This window comes from Odocoileus virginianus, chromosome 16, assembly GCF_023699985.2.
Source record: "Odocoileus virginianus isolate 20LAN1187 ecotype Illinois chromosome 16, Ovbor_1.2, whole genome shotgun sequence".
Classification (NCBI taxonomy): domain Eukaryota; kingdom Metazoa; phylum Chordata; class Mammalia; order Artiodactyla; family Cervidae; genus Odocoileus; species Odocoileus virginianus.
This window is the reverse complement of record NC_069689.1, coordinates 1,762,372-1,779,427: the sequence shown is the minus strand read 5'-3', so window position 1 is coordinate 1,779,427 and position 17,056 is coordinate 1,762,372. Positions and strand designations below refer to the sequence as shown.

Genomic DNA, 17,056 nt, shown 5'->3' with positions numbered 1-17,056 from the left:
TATATTAATTTCCCATGGAGTGTAAGCCACTATATCCTCCTAGCCATCCTGGTAGGACAGGGAGGGGCGAGGGGCCATGGGTTGAAGGGGGCAACCTGGAAAGCGAACTCTCTTGGGATACATAGGATGAGGGGTACTCTAACAGGCTGTGCTCAAGGAGAACAAGTGCCTGAGGAGGAGAGAAGAGCTGTTGACCTTCTGCTCAGCCTCACTCTTCTCCTTCTCCCTACCTAAGAACCCCCTACACACACCATCAGCCATGTCAGTGTGACATTAACTGGCTGACATTAATAAGCCGGAGCTCCTCCACTTGCCTGCCAGACTGAGCCTTAGCCATGGAAGAATTGCTAATTACAGCCACAATAAGGAAATATCAATGATGGACATCAATATTATTGCCTCTTGTGTCCCTTCCTGTTGATTTGAGGTGTCCAGGGCTGACAACATTGAATGATGACAGAGGGGAGGAGAACTCCATGTGGAGAAGGAACACGCTGCAGTTTGATTCATTCATGAAACCAGGGCCCATTTCCTCTGAGCAGGGTCCCCTTTACCAAGGGCCAGGGCCAAAGCTGCAGGTAAAGAGTTCATACACAAGGAGGAGAAGCTAGTGATCTTGCTTGAAGCCTGGGTTCACCAAACAACTTTAGGTATGTCCTTTTGCTCCTCCAGACCTCAGTTTCTTCATCTGCCAAATGGGTACAATAATTCTAATCCTGCCTACCTTGTGCAGTATGGAGGAGTGACTGGAGTGCAAAAGCAAGGCTTTAGAAGGGTGACCTTTGGTGCAAATACAGAGGTTTCATGGGCCAGAGGAGACAAGTGAGATGAGGGTTAGAGGCTCAGAGGCTTAACAGAGAGACAGAGGTGTCCCAGTTCAATGAACTCTCAGAAGCAAAGGTGCTCCCCTGTGGCCCCACTCAGAACTCCAAATAAACAATAAACTCCAATAAACAAATAAACAGTAAGTCAGAGAAAAGAGAGGCAAAGCTTGACTCATACGTGCAGCACACCAGCTGCCACCTCTGAGCCCCTGAGCTTGGGAGGACTTCAAGACTTTCAGTGCAAACCCAAGACCCTGAAGACTCCCAAGGCACGTCACAGAGAGAAGTCACACACAGGGTGGACTTCCACCCACCAAGAGGGTCTCCTAGGCAGCCCGCCCTGAATCAGAGTACAGGGCACAGCAGAGAAGCACCTTCAGGAACAATCCAGACAGTGGTGTGAAACGCACTGTCCGTGCCAGGGTGCATCTTACACACAGGTGTGTGTAAGCACACACACTCAGAACACACATGCACGACCAGGTTCACCAATGAATGTGCAGAGGCTAAACAGGCGAACACACCCTACACACACCACAGACACACATGCACGCAGCCTGTCTTAGGCCCAGCGCCAAGCTTCTTCCTAGTCCATGGAAACCTCTCCCTGTAGAGAAGGAAATAAAAAGCCCCATGCGGCCTTCAGGCTCATGTGGCCTCTCAAGCTGTGGCCCAGCCAAGCAGCAGTGATTAGGTGGCTGGGAAACGAAGCCCAGCATGGCCTGAATATTTCACGGGAGATTTTGCTTCACAGAAAATCCCTTCTTTGCTCCATGCATGTCAGGGTATAATTACCCATTAGGTAGTGGAGCAGAAACCTGGGAAGATGTGCGTGCAGCTCTGAATCTGGGCCCCTCGCTCTGCCTTGCCTGCGGGCCTGGTCCAGCCTGGTGGGGCCCAGCCCCCCTCTCACCCGCCCCTGAGGAATGCCATTTGGGACACAGGGTGTCCTGGCTCAGAGTCACCTCTGTCCTAGGTTCTCAGCCTCTGTCCCTGGCTCAGAAAGGGCCGAGGTCCCTCATCCTTTTGCCCATGCACTCCCCACCCCCAGCTCTCTCTGTAGGGGCTTAAGACCGTCTGGCTTATCTCACTCCCTCATCTTTCCCCTTATCCTCTCAGTCCATCAAACTGTTTGCAGCTCCCTGAACAAACAGAAAAGACAGAAATGAAAATGAAAACCGAGAAACAGAGAAGAATGAGAAAGAGAAGATAGAGAGGAGGTACACACTAGAGGAAGAAGAGAGGGCACTTCAGCTGCTCCCTGGAGTTCTCATCCATCCCCCTAACCTCACTAAGGTTCACCCAACAGAGTGGAGAAAGGGGAAAGGGTATCAAAGCTCCATCCTTTTGCTTCCCACAGGGAGCATTCTTCCCCACTCCTTTTCCCTAAAAAAAAACAAACAGTCCACTCAGCTTAAATTAAACTCAGGTGGCTTCTCCTCCAGGAAGTCCTCCAGACTCCTCCCCAGGTGAGGAGGCTTCCCTGGTTCCTACAGCCCCCTGTGTCTCTCCATCACTGTTCTGTAGTCAAGGCCTGGAAGCTTAGATGCCTACAGGGACCAGAGAGGAAATGACAGTGAGTAAAGGGGTGTAAGTGATGCAGTCAGGGGCTGGGTTAAGATTGAGAAGGGGAGAGCACGTGGCCTGCCTAAGGCATCAACACCAAGTCACTTTATGGCCCAGTGATTCCACTCCTGCGAGAAACCCAAGAGAATGGAAAACATGTTCCCACAAAGTCTGTGACACAAATGTCCACAGTGCCAGTATTCCTAATTGCCCCAAAGTGGAAATATCTAAATGTCCATGAGTGAATGAATAAACAAAATATGGAATATCTGTAGACTGGAATATTATTGGGCCATAAAAAGGATTGAAATACTGACACATGCTACAACATGGATCAACTGAAAACATTGTTATGTGCAAGAAGCTAGTCACAGAAAGCCATCTCTTGTATGATTCTATTTATATGAAATGTCCAGAATAGGCAAATCCATAGAGACAGACAGAAGCTTAGTGGTTGCCAGGGCCTGTGGGGTGGAGACAGGAGGAGTAACTGCTAATGGGTACAGGGTTTCCTTTTGGGGTGAGGAAAATGCTCCGGAATTAGATAGTGATGATGGTTGCATAATCTTGTGACTATTCTAAAAAAGACTGACTTGTACACTTTAAAGTGGTCAGTTTTATGGTATGTAAATTATATCTCAATGAGAAAAAAACAAATGGTTTAAAATGGAACAAAACATATTCATCAGCCACATCCCTGGCTGGGGCCTCCAGTTTTCAACTTCTAGTTTATACATCTCTCTCCTCTGCAAGAATGGGGAGTCAGCCCTACCTGAGGCCAGCCCCTCAGTGGTCCCCAGAGCTGGCATCCCAGGGGCAGGCACTTGAGCCACAACAGTGACCACGGCAGCGTGTGAACGCAGGCCACATTTCATGTTTCACACAACCTCCCTCAGAGGGCCCTGGTCCAGTCACTCAGGCAAGGACCACTGAGGCCCAGGTTCAGGGTCAACTGAGCTAGGGTCACACAGCAAGCCGGAGACAGAACATCGAAGCCAGGCCTCCCAAGCTGGTGCAGGACCACCAGGGCCACTGGTAACCAGACTCTGGTGGACAGAGGAAGGTGGACACAAAAGCATGTGCAGCTCCGCCACTGCATCCTGCCTCAAGGCCCCTAGACTCCCCAGGCCTCAGATTCAAGTCTACCCCCTTGGATCTGGCCACTGCGGTGATCCCCCTGCCCCCTGCTCCTCTGTCAGCACCCCCACCCCAGGAGCCCACAGTTACTTCCTCCAAGTCCTAGGCATGGCCAGCACTGTGACCTAGACATCCAGCCCTCAGAGGCCTGGACACTGTAGGTTGCCAGGGGCACAAGCTGAGCCTCTTGTCGAATGGCCTTCTGGTGTAGGATGACCAACGATCCCCGGACTGAGAAGTGCTAAACTGGACAGTCCTGTGCAAAACGGGACAGCTGGCCACAGTGCCTGGGAGGTCCACCTCCTTTCTCAGTCCTGGGGAGGGGGTGGTCACAGAGCGTGGGGGCTTATTTCTTCAGAAGGCTTTCTCCCCTTCCTCTCGCGCTCACCTTCTCATCTTGGCCATCCTCCCTTCCAGAACCATCCATTGCAGAAAGGAACCCTCTCAGCTTCTCCTTCAGGTCCCTCAAGGGCAGCATGTTCCTGGCACTAGCCCCATGAGCCCTTGTGTTTGTGGAGAAACCCTGGGGTCCACTGGGTGGACAAGAGGAGGGGCCGGGGTGAGGCCGTTTACTTCTCCTTCAGTCACAGCCTCCCTGTAAATTGTCAGCTCCCAGAGGGCAGGAACTTACGTCTTGTTTGGTTCACAGATGTGCCTAGTCTAGACGACTAGGTGCCCATTTGCTGAATGAACAACTGGGTCTATTTTCCAATCCAGGCTACAGGAGGTTTGAACTGCTGAGGAAGGCTTCAGGTGGCCATGAAGGCCTCCTCCCTCTGGCCCCTCATGCCTCCCAGCCACCCCTTAACTCACTGACAGGCCCCACCCCTGGCACCTCCCGAGACCCCCAGCCTTCGCTCCCATAGCTCACTGCTCTGGAGGCTCTCTCAGGCCTGTTCTTGGTCACCAAGCTCGGTGAAGTCTGACTTCATCTCTACCTGCCCCCTCCAGTGAGGCTCCCTTCCCAGCTGAGCCCTGGAGCACCTTAGGGAGGGTGTGCAGGTGAGAAGGAGGGAAGAGCTGGGGATGGGCCCAACCACAGGTTGCCCAGGACCTGGGTCATCCTCGAGATGCAAGGGTTTCTGGGTGTCTCAGGGTCTGTCTGTCAGCACCAGGGTGCGAGGCCAGGGCTGGCAGAGGAGAGGAGCGGAGGGGAGAGAAGGGACAAGACAGGGAGGAACCAGGAGGATGAGGGAGAAGCTACTCTCAGTCCCGGAGTCCCAGGAAGGCCAAGTCAGAGTCCAACACAGTGACGAACGGGCGGGACAGCCGGTTACATGTAGACACAAATATCCCCCAAAGATGCAGATCACCGCCCCGCTGTTCCGAGTGAAGTCAAGAGGGAGAGAAGGTCCTCCTAACCCTGTTCACACAGTGACCTTGAGCCTGGTCACACACTGGGCACCAACGCTGTTCACACAAGGAGCCCCAACCCTCCTGCCACACGAAGCCCGGGCCCTGGTCCCACAACTCTCCTCACGCTCTGAGCCCGAAGCCTGCTCACACGCCGAGGCTCGACCCCCCTCGCACACAGGGATCCCCCACCCTCCTCACACAAGGGGCACCAACTCTGGTTACACACCGAGCTTCGACCCTCCTCTCACACTGAGCCCAGACATTCCTCAAATGGAGAAACTGGGTGCTGGCCACAAATGGAGCCCTGACTCGGGCCACACGCTGAACCTTGACTTTCCTCATGCACGGAGTCCTGATCCTGGTCACACAGGGAACCCCCACCCTCCTCATACAAGGAGGCCACTCCTGGTCACATGCTGAGCACGGACCCTCACTACAAGCTGATCCCTGAGCCTCCTCACAATTGGAGCCCCAACCTCCTCACACATGGAGCGCTGACCTTGATCACAAACTGAACTCTGACCCTGGTTACACTCCAAGCTGACTGTCATCACATGCCGAAGCCTCTACACAAACGGAGTCCCAACCCTCCTCACGCAAGGAGCTCCAACCCTGGTCACACCTGGAGCTCCGACACTAGTTACACATTGAGCCCTGAACCTCCTCACACATGGAGCCCTGACCCGCAGGGCAGACTGACGCTCAAAGATACGGAGGAGGTTCCAGCAGCATCAGCCTTTCACCTCCCCCATTCCTCAGGCCTGGGTGACAGACATGGTATCTGGGTGTCTGAGACAGATCCCAGCTCTGAGTGACTGTTGGCAGCTGGTGTCCAAGGTGGCTCATGGTGGTTGATTTCTTGACGTGCTCAAGACCAAGAGTGAGCAGGTGACAAGCTCTTCTGTGTCCAGGACACAGCATGTGTCTAGTAGACACCAGGTCCTCTAGGAGCCCCAGCCCCAAGCTTCCATGGCGAAGCTGCCATGCCCATCCTTTCCCCTCCCCAGCCCAGCAGAGCTTGCTTCCTTGCTCCTCCCCATCCCTTCCCCTCTCCATAAGAATCCAGCTCCACCTCCCTCTCTTCCAGGAAAAAGCTGTGAATTTCTAGGTACCTGTCCCCTCCGCCTTCCCCCTTCCCCTCTCTTGGCCTTCCCCAACACAGATACACATGGAACAGGCCCCCATTCAGTGTCCTCAGCTGACTGTCAGTTAATCCCTGCAGAGGTGTTAGCTGATAATTAAGACGTTAGCTGAGAACTTAACATGTGATTCCCTGCCAGGAGTATTTTGGTTTTAACAGGTTGCTCTTTGAAATGGGAAAACCTTCAAGACCCAGCCAAATGGCAGAGGGGGATGCTGGGGGGGAGGGGGGGATGGATATTTTGTGCCTGGAACCCTTCCAGCGTTCCTGAAACCCACTCTGTCTCACCTCCCCTGTCACGGGGTGGACAGAACTCAGACATCAGAGCTGCCTCCCAGGCTTTCTCCACCTCCTTAGAGTTGATGCCACTGGACACATGATGAAACCTCTCTGAACCTCAGTCGCCTCATCTATAGATGGGTTTATAGAATACCAGCCTTACAGGACTGTGACAGCACACAGGAGACCCTCCACCCTTCAGAGCTCCCATCATCCCCAACTTCCCTTCGCTTCTTCCTTCCACACCTCTCACCTCCTCACACTCTACCCCTAATCAATGGCCAGGTCTATTCTCTGAACCCCCTACCATCTTTCCCCAGGCCATGATCAATGGAATCAAACAGCAAGGCCTGGACATACATGAGATTGTGGGGACATTTGTCAGATGATGGGAAAGGAGCTTCAGAACAAGGAGAAAGAACAGCTCACTCAATAAACAGTGTCCAAACAACTGGCTAGTCATTTGGGGGAAAACTGCTTAGATAGCTATCCTCAAACCACACCCATAGAAACATTCTGAACAAACCAGAAATTTGAATATTTTTATATATTATGCGTGCTGCATGCTCAGTGGCTTCAGTCGTGACTGACTCTTTGCAACCCTGTGGACTGTAGCCCGCCATGAGATCTCTGTCCATAAGATCCTCCAGGCAAGAATACTGGAATGGGTTGCCACACCTTTCTCCAGGGGATCTTCCCAAGCCAGGGATTGAACACTGTCTCTTGTATCTCCTGCATTGGCAGGTGGGTTCTTTACCACTAGCGCCACCTGGGAAGTCCCTTAAATATCATAAAGAACTAGAAAACAACATAAGACAAATTTTCAAAATGTTTCGGTGGATAATGCCAGAAACTGTAAAGGAAAATAGTGATGGACTTGACCACAGGACCATTTCAAACTTTTAAGGGGTTAAAAAAAAGAAGCTCCATAAATTGAAATGACCAAAAACAGCCACAAAACTGTGAAAAAAAATTTGCAACATATGGCAGTTAAAGGGTTAAATCTCTCATCCTCTTATAAATCAGTTTGCTCTTGCAGGTCAATAAGATGCATTTCACACACCCTCGCTCCAAACAAGGAAGCCTGTGACCTCCCCACGGCTAATGCATGATCAATGCTCAGTCTGCATTGTACTCGACCTCATGCTTGAAACATGTCTTGCCCTTGGCTTCCAGGATAGTATACCTGGCTCTCTTCCACCTCACTCATTGCACCTTCTCAGTCATCTTTTCAGTGCCTCCTCAGCTCCCTCACTTCAGGCCAAAGGAGGCTCCAGGACTGGGTCTGCGATCCTTCTCTTTTGTACCTATATGCTATTTAGTCACTCAGTCGTGTCCTACTCTTTGCAACCCCATGGACTGCAAACTGCCAGGCTTCTCTGCCATGAGGATTCTCCAAGCAGGAATACTGGAATGGGTTTCCATGCCCCCCTCCAGGGGATCTTCCCAACCCAGGGATTGAAGCTGGTCTCCCACATTGCAGACGGATTCTTTACCATCTGAGCCACCAGGGAAGCCCAAGAATACTGGAGTGGGTAGTCTATCGCTTCTCCAGGGGATCTTCCCAACCCAAGAATCAAACCAGGGCCTCCTGCATTGCAGGTGGATTCTTTATCAGCTGAGGTACCAGGAAAGCCCCTTGCATCTATACTCATTCCCTTCATGCTCTTATCCAGTTTCATAGCTTTATGCTGATGACCATGTATTTGTATCTCCAGTTCAGACCTGGGCCCTGAACTTCATCCTCATGTCCATTTCTACTTAGCTGTCTACTAGCATCTCACACTTGACCTGTCCACAGCCGGGGCCCACCTGGGCAGTCGAACCAAGCCCCACACACGGCAAGGTCCCAGGCTTAGTTTAATGCTCTACTCTCAGCACTTTGAAGTTCTTAATATTATTTTTTAGACAAAAGGCCATACATTTCAGTTAGCTCTGGCTCCCACACATCATGTAGCCAGTCCCGTCCATAGCCGAGCTCCTCTCCTCCCCTACATCAAACCCACTCTTCTCAATCCTCTGCTCTGCGGATGGCAGCAGTCCCATCCTTCTCTCCACTTGGGCCAAAACCTTTGGAGTCATTGTGATGGATTGAATGTTTGTCTCTCCCAAAATTCATACGTTGGAACCCCAACTCCCAGTGTGATGGTGTTTGGAGGTGGGATGTGACGTGGGTTAGATGAGGTCATGAAGGTGGGGCCCTCATGATGGGATTGGTAACCTTAAAGAAGAGGAAGAGACGCCAGGGCTCAGTCTCTCCGTGTGCACACAAACATGTCACATGAGCACACAGTGAGATGGTAGTCATCTCCAAGCCAAGGAGAGGGCCCTCGCCAAGAACTGCGTCTGCCAGCACCTTGATCTTGGACTTCCCAGTCTAAAGAAGTGTTAGAAATAAATGTGTGTTGTTTAAGCCACCCAGCCTATGGTATTTGGTTATGGCAGCTTAAAATGACTAAGACAGTAATCTTTGGCTCTCTCTCTCTCTCTCACATACACACACACACCACCTCATCCAATCTGCCAGCAAATCCTATTGGCTCTACCTTTAACATGTACTCAGAATCTTTTCACTTCTCCCCACTTCCATCAAGACCCCCTAGTCCAAACCCCACCATCTCTTCCCTGGATCATCACAAGCATCTACCGCCTGATATGCCTGCTTCCATTCTGGCACCCTTCAGTAGCTGGAGTGATCTGGCTAAAATGAAATTCAGATTGTGTCATACCATCATTCAGAACCTTCCATGTCTCCCTGCTTTCCCCACTTCATTCTGAGGAAAAGCCCAGGCCTTAGGGTGCCCACAGGGATCTGGCTCTTGATCCCTCTCTGGTCCCACACTCCACTCTCTCCCTCCCTCACCCTGTCCCAGCCTTCTCCCTGAGCCCTGAACAGGCCAGGCCTACCCCTAACTCAGGGACCCAGACATCTGTGTGACTCATTCTCTCACCTCCTACAGGTCTTTCCTTTACTGCCATCTCCCAGCGAGGCCTTCTTGACTGCCATATCCAAGTATCCCAACACTTCTCATCCCCACCCTGCTCACTTTTCTTCTCATTAGCACTTAGCACTCATACACGCACTAGATTTCACTTGATGATCTGCTTTTCCTTGGCTGTCTCTCCTTCACAAGAGCTTAAGTTCCATGGAGCAGGGATTTTGTTTTGTCAATTTCATTCACTGTTAGGTCCCTAAACAAAACAGTATCCAACACGTGGTAGATGCTCAATTAATGCTTACTGAATAAAGGGACAGATGAATAGAAGAATGAGCTGAGGGCGTGACATGAATAGGCACTTGATAAACAGGCAAACAATTTGAAATGGCCAAAGAACACACACGAATATGCCCAATCTCATCAGTGATCGAAGAAATGTAAAATAAATCAGTTTTACCTACCAGGTTGGCAGGGGTTTAAGTGAGTGATAATGTCATGTTGGCAAGGGTGAAGGGACAAGGCCTCTTGTATGTGACAAGTCAGCGCGACTTTCTGGAGGTTGATCTGACCTGTGGGTCAAACCTGGAAATGTGCGTGCCCTCTGACCCAGGCAGTCCACTTCCAGAAACACCCCCAACACAAGTGCACACAGATGTAGGAACAGGGAGGTTCCCTGAGTGAAGTTTATAAATAACCAAACACCAGAAACAACCTAAATGGCCCCTGACAGGATTAATAATTGATAATATAACTTAAAGACTACCCATACAACGGGCGTAAAAGGAAGGGAAGAACACTAGAATGATCTATACAATAATATTAAGTGAGAAATCAAGTGACAGGACAGTATAACTAGTATGATAGTTTTTCCTTTTAAAATATGTTTCTCAGCACATAGAAACAAGTCTGGAAGGATATGATATATGGAACTAGTTAGCAGTGGTTAGCCTTGGCAAGAAAGAGATTTGGGGAAGAGCGTGAACTGCATGCTTTAGATACTTCTACGGGGACTTCCCTGGCAGTCCAGTGGCTAAGACTTTGCCTTCCAGTTCAGGGGATGTGGGTTTGATCCCTGGTCAGGGAGCTAAGATCCCCATGCCTCACAACCATAAAACAGAAAGAACACTGTAACAAATTCAATAACGACTTTAAAAATGGTCCACATAAAAAAAATCTTAAATAATCTATCTACATTGTTAGATCAATAGGTAGACATAGGGAACATACTACCTTAATAGTTGGGAAAATGACTCTGCCTAAGGAGAAAACACATCCCTTGTCTCCCTAGTGCTGAAGGATGCAGAAATAGGACATTCTAAGCCCTCATTATCTGGCCCTGCCTCATCCCTGTTACCCCACCCACCTCCACCCCCACACCCCAGCACTCTGGGTCCCAAGTTCAGGAAATAATTTTCTATTCCTGGTTCCTCTCACAGCTCCACACCTGTCTCACAGCTCCGTTCACAGGCACAGAGGCCCAGCCGACCCCATCTAGTGACCTCCTCAGCCTGAATTCTGCTATCAGAGAGCCAGAAGGGGGAAGACAAGGACCCCAAGAGCACCCTTCACAGCCAGCCCTGCAGCCTCTAGCAGGAACCCCAGGTCTCTGCCCCAGGGACGGCTTGCAGGACCTATTGACTGTGGCCTGAGCAGGCTTGACCACCCCTGGCTCCAGGGCCCCCTCTGTAGGCCCTGGACACAGCTGCTCCCAGGGTGCCAACATGGGCCAGCAAAGTGGGGACTGAACAGAGGAAGAGGGGGGCTGGGGTTTCAGCTCCCGTTAACATCGCCAGATTAAATCAATAGAATCACAGGTCTCATGCAATATTTGGGACATACTTATGCTGAAAAATGAGCTGTTGTCTTTCTGAAGTTCACATTGAGCTGGACATCCTGTATTTTTTCTGGCAAGCCTAGTTCCCACTGCATCCCAGCCCTTGACCCCAAGCAGAAAGCCTCCACTGGGGCGCCCAGGAGCAACCGAGAAATGTCCTCTCTTGGGCCCAAAGCCGGGGGATTAAAAGTGAGCAGGGCTGTTCTTGGTGCCAGAAAGAGCACCTCTGCCCTGGGGGTGTCCTGTAGACAACAGGGACCTTCTGGAGTAAGAGCCCCCACTCACAGAAGCACACACCCCAGGGGAGTGAAGATGGCAGCTCCGGCAGGGAAAAGCCAGTGATAGCAATGGATGAGAAGCCTCAGAGGCAAAAGCTCCCACCGCCAAAAGAACTTGGCAGGTGTGTACCACGAAGGATCCTTAACCAACTGCAGACAGCGATGTGTGGGAGCCACATGGGGGCCTCTCCATGTCTCGGGGACGAGGCCTGGTGAGCAGGGGGTGCTGCTGAGGTAGCTCGCCACTTGGAGGTCTGGGAACTCCTCCCCAGGAGGCCCTGCGGGGGCCTGGGGGCTTCAAATCCCACGCTGTGTGCCCCTCCATCGCTCTGACAGGGGCTCATCCACCCAGGGCTGGGGGACCCTACTCTTAAGAGTCCTCCCACCCAGTGCAGAGACACAACAAGGGAGAGCCCAGCTCCATCTTCCCCTACCTGGGTCAGACAGCGCCGGGAGGCAAACAGACAGGCCTCTGGGGGCCGGAGGAGCGGCAGGTGGAGCGGCAGCCCGTCCGTCTCGGTCCCAGCATGCACTGTGGGGAGGAGCAGGGAAGTGAGTGCTGATCAAGACTGGGCCTCTGCAACCCAGGGGGGTGCCCACCTCAGCATGGGACCCCCCCCCCCCCGCCCGCCGCCCCCGAGCAGATCCCGACCCTCTACCCCAGGGGGCTCAGCGCTGCCTCCCACTTCAGGGAGGGGCCTTCTGCCACCAGTCCTGGTGTCTCCGGCTCCCTTGAATAGCCCCCCAGGCCTGGCATTCGAGGCCCTGTCCAAACCCCTCGCTTCTCATCATCTCACACTATCTCCCATAGGTCAGGCCCACCTCTGGTAAGTTTTGCTCACCACACACACACATATACACAGGCAGTTCTACCTCATTCTCTGTGAGGTTCCCTCTGCTACCCACCAAGCCTGTCCCCTGCCTTCTGGAAGCTTCACCTACATGTCTTCACCCCCAGCACCTCACCCCAGCATGGCTGGCCTCTGCCCCACCACTGCCCACGACACCCTCTGCCAGGACCCCCACTGTCCAGACCAGTCCTCCTGCCCCAGCTGCTGGGTCTCTGGCCCGCTGCCCTCTCCCTCCGGTAGGAGGCTCCTGACCCACACTCCCCTCATTTTCACCACTCCTCCTCACACATGGTCCTCAGCTGCCATGCCCCAGCTTCCCTTCCTTTCTCCCTGGACCACCCGACTCACACCAGTGTTTCAGTCACCCTCTGTCTATGCTCCCCAGGGGATTCCATCATGCCCGGAGGAGAGTCGAGGCCCTGACCTGTCTCCTGCCGTCTCCTCCCTCCCTCAGCTCCAGTTGCAAGGCCCGCCCGGCAGCACACCCCCCTCCAGCTCCACACAGGCCTGGCTCCTCCTCAGCCAGGTTCAGCTCAAGGCACCTCCTCAGACAGCCTTCCCTGACCACCCTGCATAGGAACCCCTCCTTCCCCGAGTCACACTACCGTGGGTGACTGACGTGTCATTTGGTGTTCCCTGTCTCAACAATCCCACGGCGAGCTTTATTTCCAGTCAGGTTAATTGAGGTATAATTTACTTGCAGTAAAATTTACCCTTTTTTAGATAACAAATTCTAGTGAGGATGTGGAGAAAAGGGAATCCTTGTGCACTGTTAGTGGGAATGGAAATTGGTGCAGTCACTATGGAAAACATTACGGAGGGTCCTCAGAAAATTAAAAATAGAACTACCATGTGATTCAGCAATTCCACTTCTGGGTATATAGCCAAAGGAAATGAAAACACTATCTCAAAAAGATAGATGCACTTCTGTGTTCACTGCAGCATTATTTACAGCAGGCAACATGTGGAAACAACATAAGTGTCCATCAATGAATGAATGAATAAAGAAGATATGAGATATATACACATATATCTATATAATGAAATTATTCAGTCATAAAAAATAAGGAAATCCATTTGTGACAACATGGATGGACCTTAAAGGCATTATGCTAAGTGAAATAACTCAAAGACAAATACTGTATTGCAGAATGTAAAAAAATAGAAATAAAAAACTAAACTCTTAGGAAAAGAGATCAGACTTATGGTTACCAGAGCCAGAGGGTGGGTGGAGAAGGAATTGCAGGAAGTTGGTCAAAAGGGCTTCCCAGGAGACTTAAGAGACTCTGGCTCCATCCCTGGGTTGGGAAGATCCCCTAGAGGAAATGGCAACCCACTCCAGTATTCTTACCTGGAGAATCCCATGCACAGGGAAGCCTGGTGGGCTATAGTCCATGGGGTCGCACAAAGTCAGACACGCATAAAGCAACTTAGCATGGCACAGCAGGGTCAAAATGTACAAACGTCCAGTTACAATTTAAGTATGTGCCAGGGACAAGCACAGCACGACGACTATAGTTAACAGTCTGTTATACACGAAAGTTATTAAGAAAGTAGATCCTAAGGGTTCTTATTACAAGAAGAAAACCTTTTTTCTTCTTTCTTTTCTTTCTATATATCTATATGAGATGATGGCTATTGGGTGGTAATCATTTCACAATATATGTAAATTAAACCATCATACCATACACCTTAAATGTAGACAGTGATGTATATTGATTATTTCTAAACAAAACTGAAACAAACTTTACACTTTTTAGTGCACAGTTCTGAGCTTTGACAGCATGTAACCACTACTGCAATTAAGATAAAGAACAATTCTATTAACTGTCCGTATCTGAAAATCTCCATGAGTTGTCCCCTTTGTAGCCAACTCCCCCTATCCCTGCCTCTCATAACCACTGATCTGTTTTCTGTCTCTGTAGTTTTGCCTTTTCCAGAATCTCATACAAATGGAATCATCCATATGTAACCTTCTGAGTCTGGCTTTGTTCATTTACCAAATAATGCATTTGAGATTTACCTGTGTTGTTTCTTGTATCAGAATTTCATTCTTTTTTTTTATTGCTGAGTAGTATTCAATTGTTTATCCATTCACCAGCTGAAGGACATTTGGATTTTTTCCAATTTGGGGTGATTATGAATAAAACCACTATAAATATTCACATACAAGTTTTTCATGAACATAAGTTGCTATTTCTCTTAGGAAAATACCTAGCGGTAGGATTCTTGGGTTATACAGTAAGCATATTTTTAACTTTATAAAAAATAGCCAGACTTTTTCCTAAAGTGACTGTACCATTTTTCATTCCCACTGGCAACATATGAGAGTTTCAGTTACTCTGTACCCTCATCAGCATTTACTACTGTCAATTTTGTAAAAGTCAATGTTAGAGATAAGCAATGGTATCTCATTTTGGGGGGGGGAGGTGGCTATCAAATCCAAGTTTATTGAGGACATTTGTAGAATTGCTTTAACTCTCATTGTCATTTTGATTTGCATTTCCCTACTGACTCATGAAGATGAGTGATTTTTTTTAAATGTACCTGACTTTTGTTTTAGTACCATCACTATCTGCAAGTACATCTTGATTTAATTATTTCTGTTTATTTTCCATTTCCCCCATCATATGTGAGAGGAGGAACCATGAGAGCTGCTCCCCCAATATCTAGAACGGTACCTGGTAGTGGATAATGGTGATGATGTTGCACTTACAAAGTCCTGATCGTACGCCCAGCACTATTCTGAGTGTTCGACAGATACTAACTCATTTAATCTTCACAAGCGCCCTGAGAGACAGGTGGTATCCCCACTTTAAAGAGGAGAAAACAGAGATAGACAGAAGTAACTAACCCAGAGCTAACAAGGCGCTGAGCAGAGCTTCACTCTCAGGTGGCTGGAGTCATGATCAATACACTACATGGCCCATGGCAGCCACATTCACTGAAGGAATGAAAATGTGGAAGAAGGACAACTTCAGTCCAGCGTGCCATAGACTGAGTATCTGTGTCCCTTTCAAAATTCATAGCTGAACCCTAATCCCCAATGTGATGGTATCAGGAGGTGCAGCTTTGGGGAGGTGATTAGGTCTGAGAGTGCAGCCCTCATGAACAGGATTAGCGCCCTTACAGAAGAGACCCCCGAGAGCTCTCTCATCCCTTGTGCCATATGGGCACGCAGTGAGAAGAGGGCATCGATGAACCAGGAAGCCGGCCCTCACCAGACGCCGAATCTGCCAGCACCCTGATCTTGGACTTCCACCCTGCAGGCTGTAAGACGTAAACCACAGTTGTTTATAAGCCACCCAGTTTCTCAGGTATTTTGCCTAAACAAAGACACGGGCTTCTAGATGCTACCTCCTGATAGTTCCCCTCCAAAGCTGAATTCATTCTCACTCTCGATTCTACCTCTCCTCCTAAAAAATTTGTTTTATGTTGGTATTGCAAGCAACCAATAGGGACAAGCGGGGTGAGGTTGAGTCAAACCTGGAGCCTGGTGGTGAAGGGTCCAGGCCTGCCAGGGGGCTTATTCTTTTACAGGGACTTCTCCTCAAAGCTTTTCCCACCACTGCCTCCCACACACTCGGGGCCTCCCCAGCTGGAGAGAATGAACAGGAAGTCATGGCCTCGGCAGTTCAGAAACCCTTGCTCTGAGAACATCCCACAAAACCCTTTGTCCAGACTTCGCTTCTCACTGCTCACTGAATGTCTGGCATATTTCCTCCATGCCCTCCCCCCAACATGTCCCATTTCCTCAGCCCCTTTACAGGTAGTTGAGGCCATGTGAGAAGTTCTAGCCAGTGGGCTGTGAACAAAAATGATGTGTCACCTCTGCCCCAATGCATTTAGGAGCCTGTGTGCATCTCTACCATTTTCCCTTCTTTGCCGCTGTGGCCAAAGAAGGCTATGAGTTCCAGGGGGCAGCTACCATATGGTGGAGCTTCAGCCTGGGTCCCCGTGTGACTAAATGGACCAGCTTCTGCCACCCTCTCCACCTCCCATGTTGGTCCTGTAGTGTGAATTCATATGGTAAAAGAAGAAGGGAGCCTTGTCACATTTAATCAGGAGTCCCCAACCTCCAGGATCTAATGCCTGGTGATCTGAGTTGGAGCTGATGTAATAACAACAGAAAGAGAGTGCACAGTAAATGTAATGTGCTTGGATCACCCCAGTAGAAAAGTTGTTTTCCTTGAAAGTGGTCCCTGGTGTCAAAAAGGCTGGGGACTATGGCATTAAATCACTGAGAGTTCAGAGAGAGCTTATTAGTGCAGCACTTCACTACCCTTCCTACATCCCCACCAGCCACATGGGGGCATATGGTTTAAGAACATGTTTGGATGACTTTCTGGGTGACAGAACTAAGCTCCATTTGGGAGCCCCAAAATAACTAGGATTCCCGTGAGAGATGGAATGACTTCAGTTCCCAAGTTGAAGGGTTCCCTGCATTTACAAGGGAAACGGGGGCAGTTCCAGGCCCTTCCACAGGATCCACTAACAGGACAGTCCCCACCTGGAGAAGGGAGGTGGGAGCTGAGTCAGCTGGGAGCATCTTTATGACAGTGAGGGCCTTGGCCCACATTCGAGGACTTGAACTTGACTTTAGAACAAAGGCTGATACATCTTGAGTTTTATCCCTGACTCAGGCCTGGGACAAGCTCCCAGAAAGGCCCCTGAACTCCAAGCTGGTTTGTCCTGGATGGACAATTTGGGGTGGGAGAGAGGGCAGGAAATCTCAACCAGGACCTTGAAGCCACAAACAACAATGCGCGGCAGGTTTAATTGTAGGTTTATGTTTTGAACTTATTGGAACTCTACTTCGGCAATTATCACCTTAAACGATGTGGACTCCTG

The 17,056-nt window shown here is 50.1% G+C and overlaps 1 protein-coding gene across 4 annotated transcripts in view; it reads right to left on the bottom strand.

Annotated features, from left to right (window-relative positions):
- Nucleotides 1–17,056, bottom strand: part of LINGO1 (leucine rich repeat and Ig domain containing 1) — a 213,411-nt gene that overhangs the window by 56,833 nt on the left and 139,522 nt on the right. For 2 of the 4 annotated variants that reach the window (XM_070477598.1, XM_070477595.1), the window contains one exon: nt 11,789–11,886. The exons of 1 other annotated variant lie outside the window; for it this stretch is intronic. The gene's annotated coding sequence lies outside the window, so the exon portion shown is untranslated. Of the gene's footprint in view, nt 1–11,788; nt 11,887–17,056 lie in introns of those variants that run through there. One more of the 4 variants, XR_011491669.1, reaches the window with a different exon arrangement.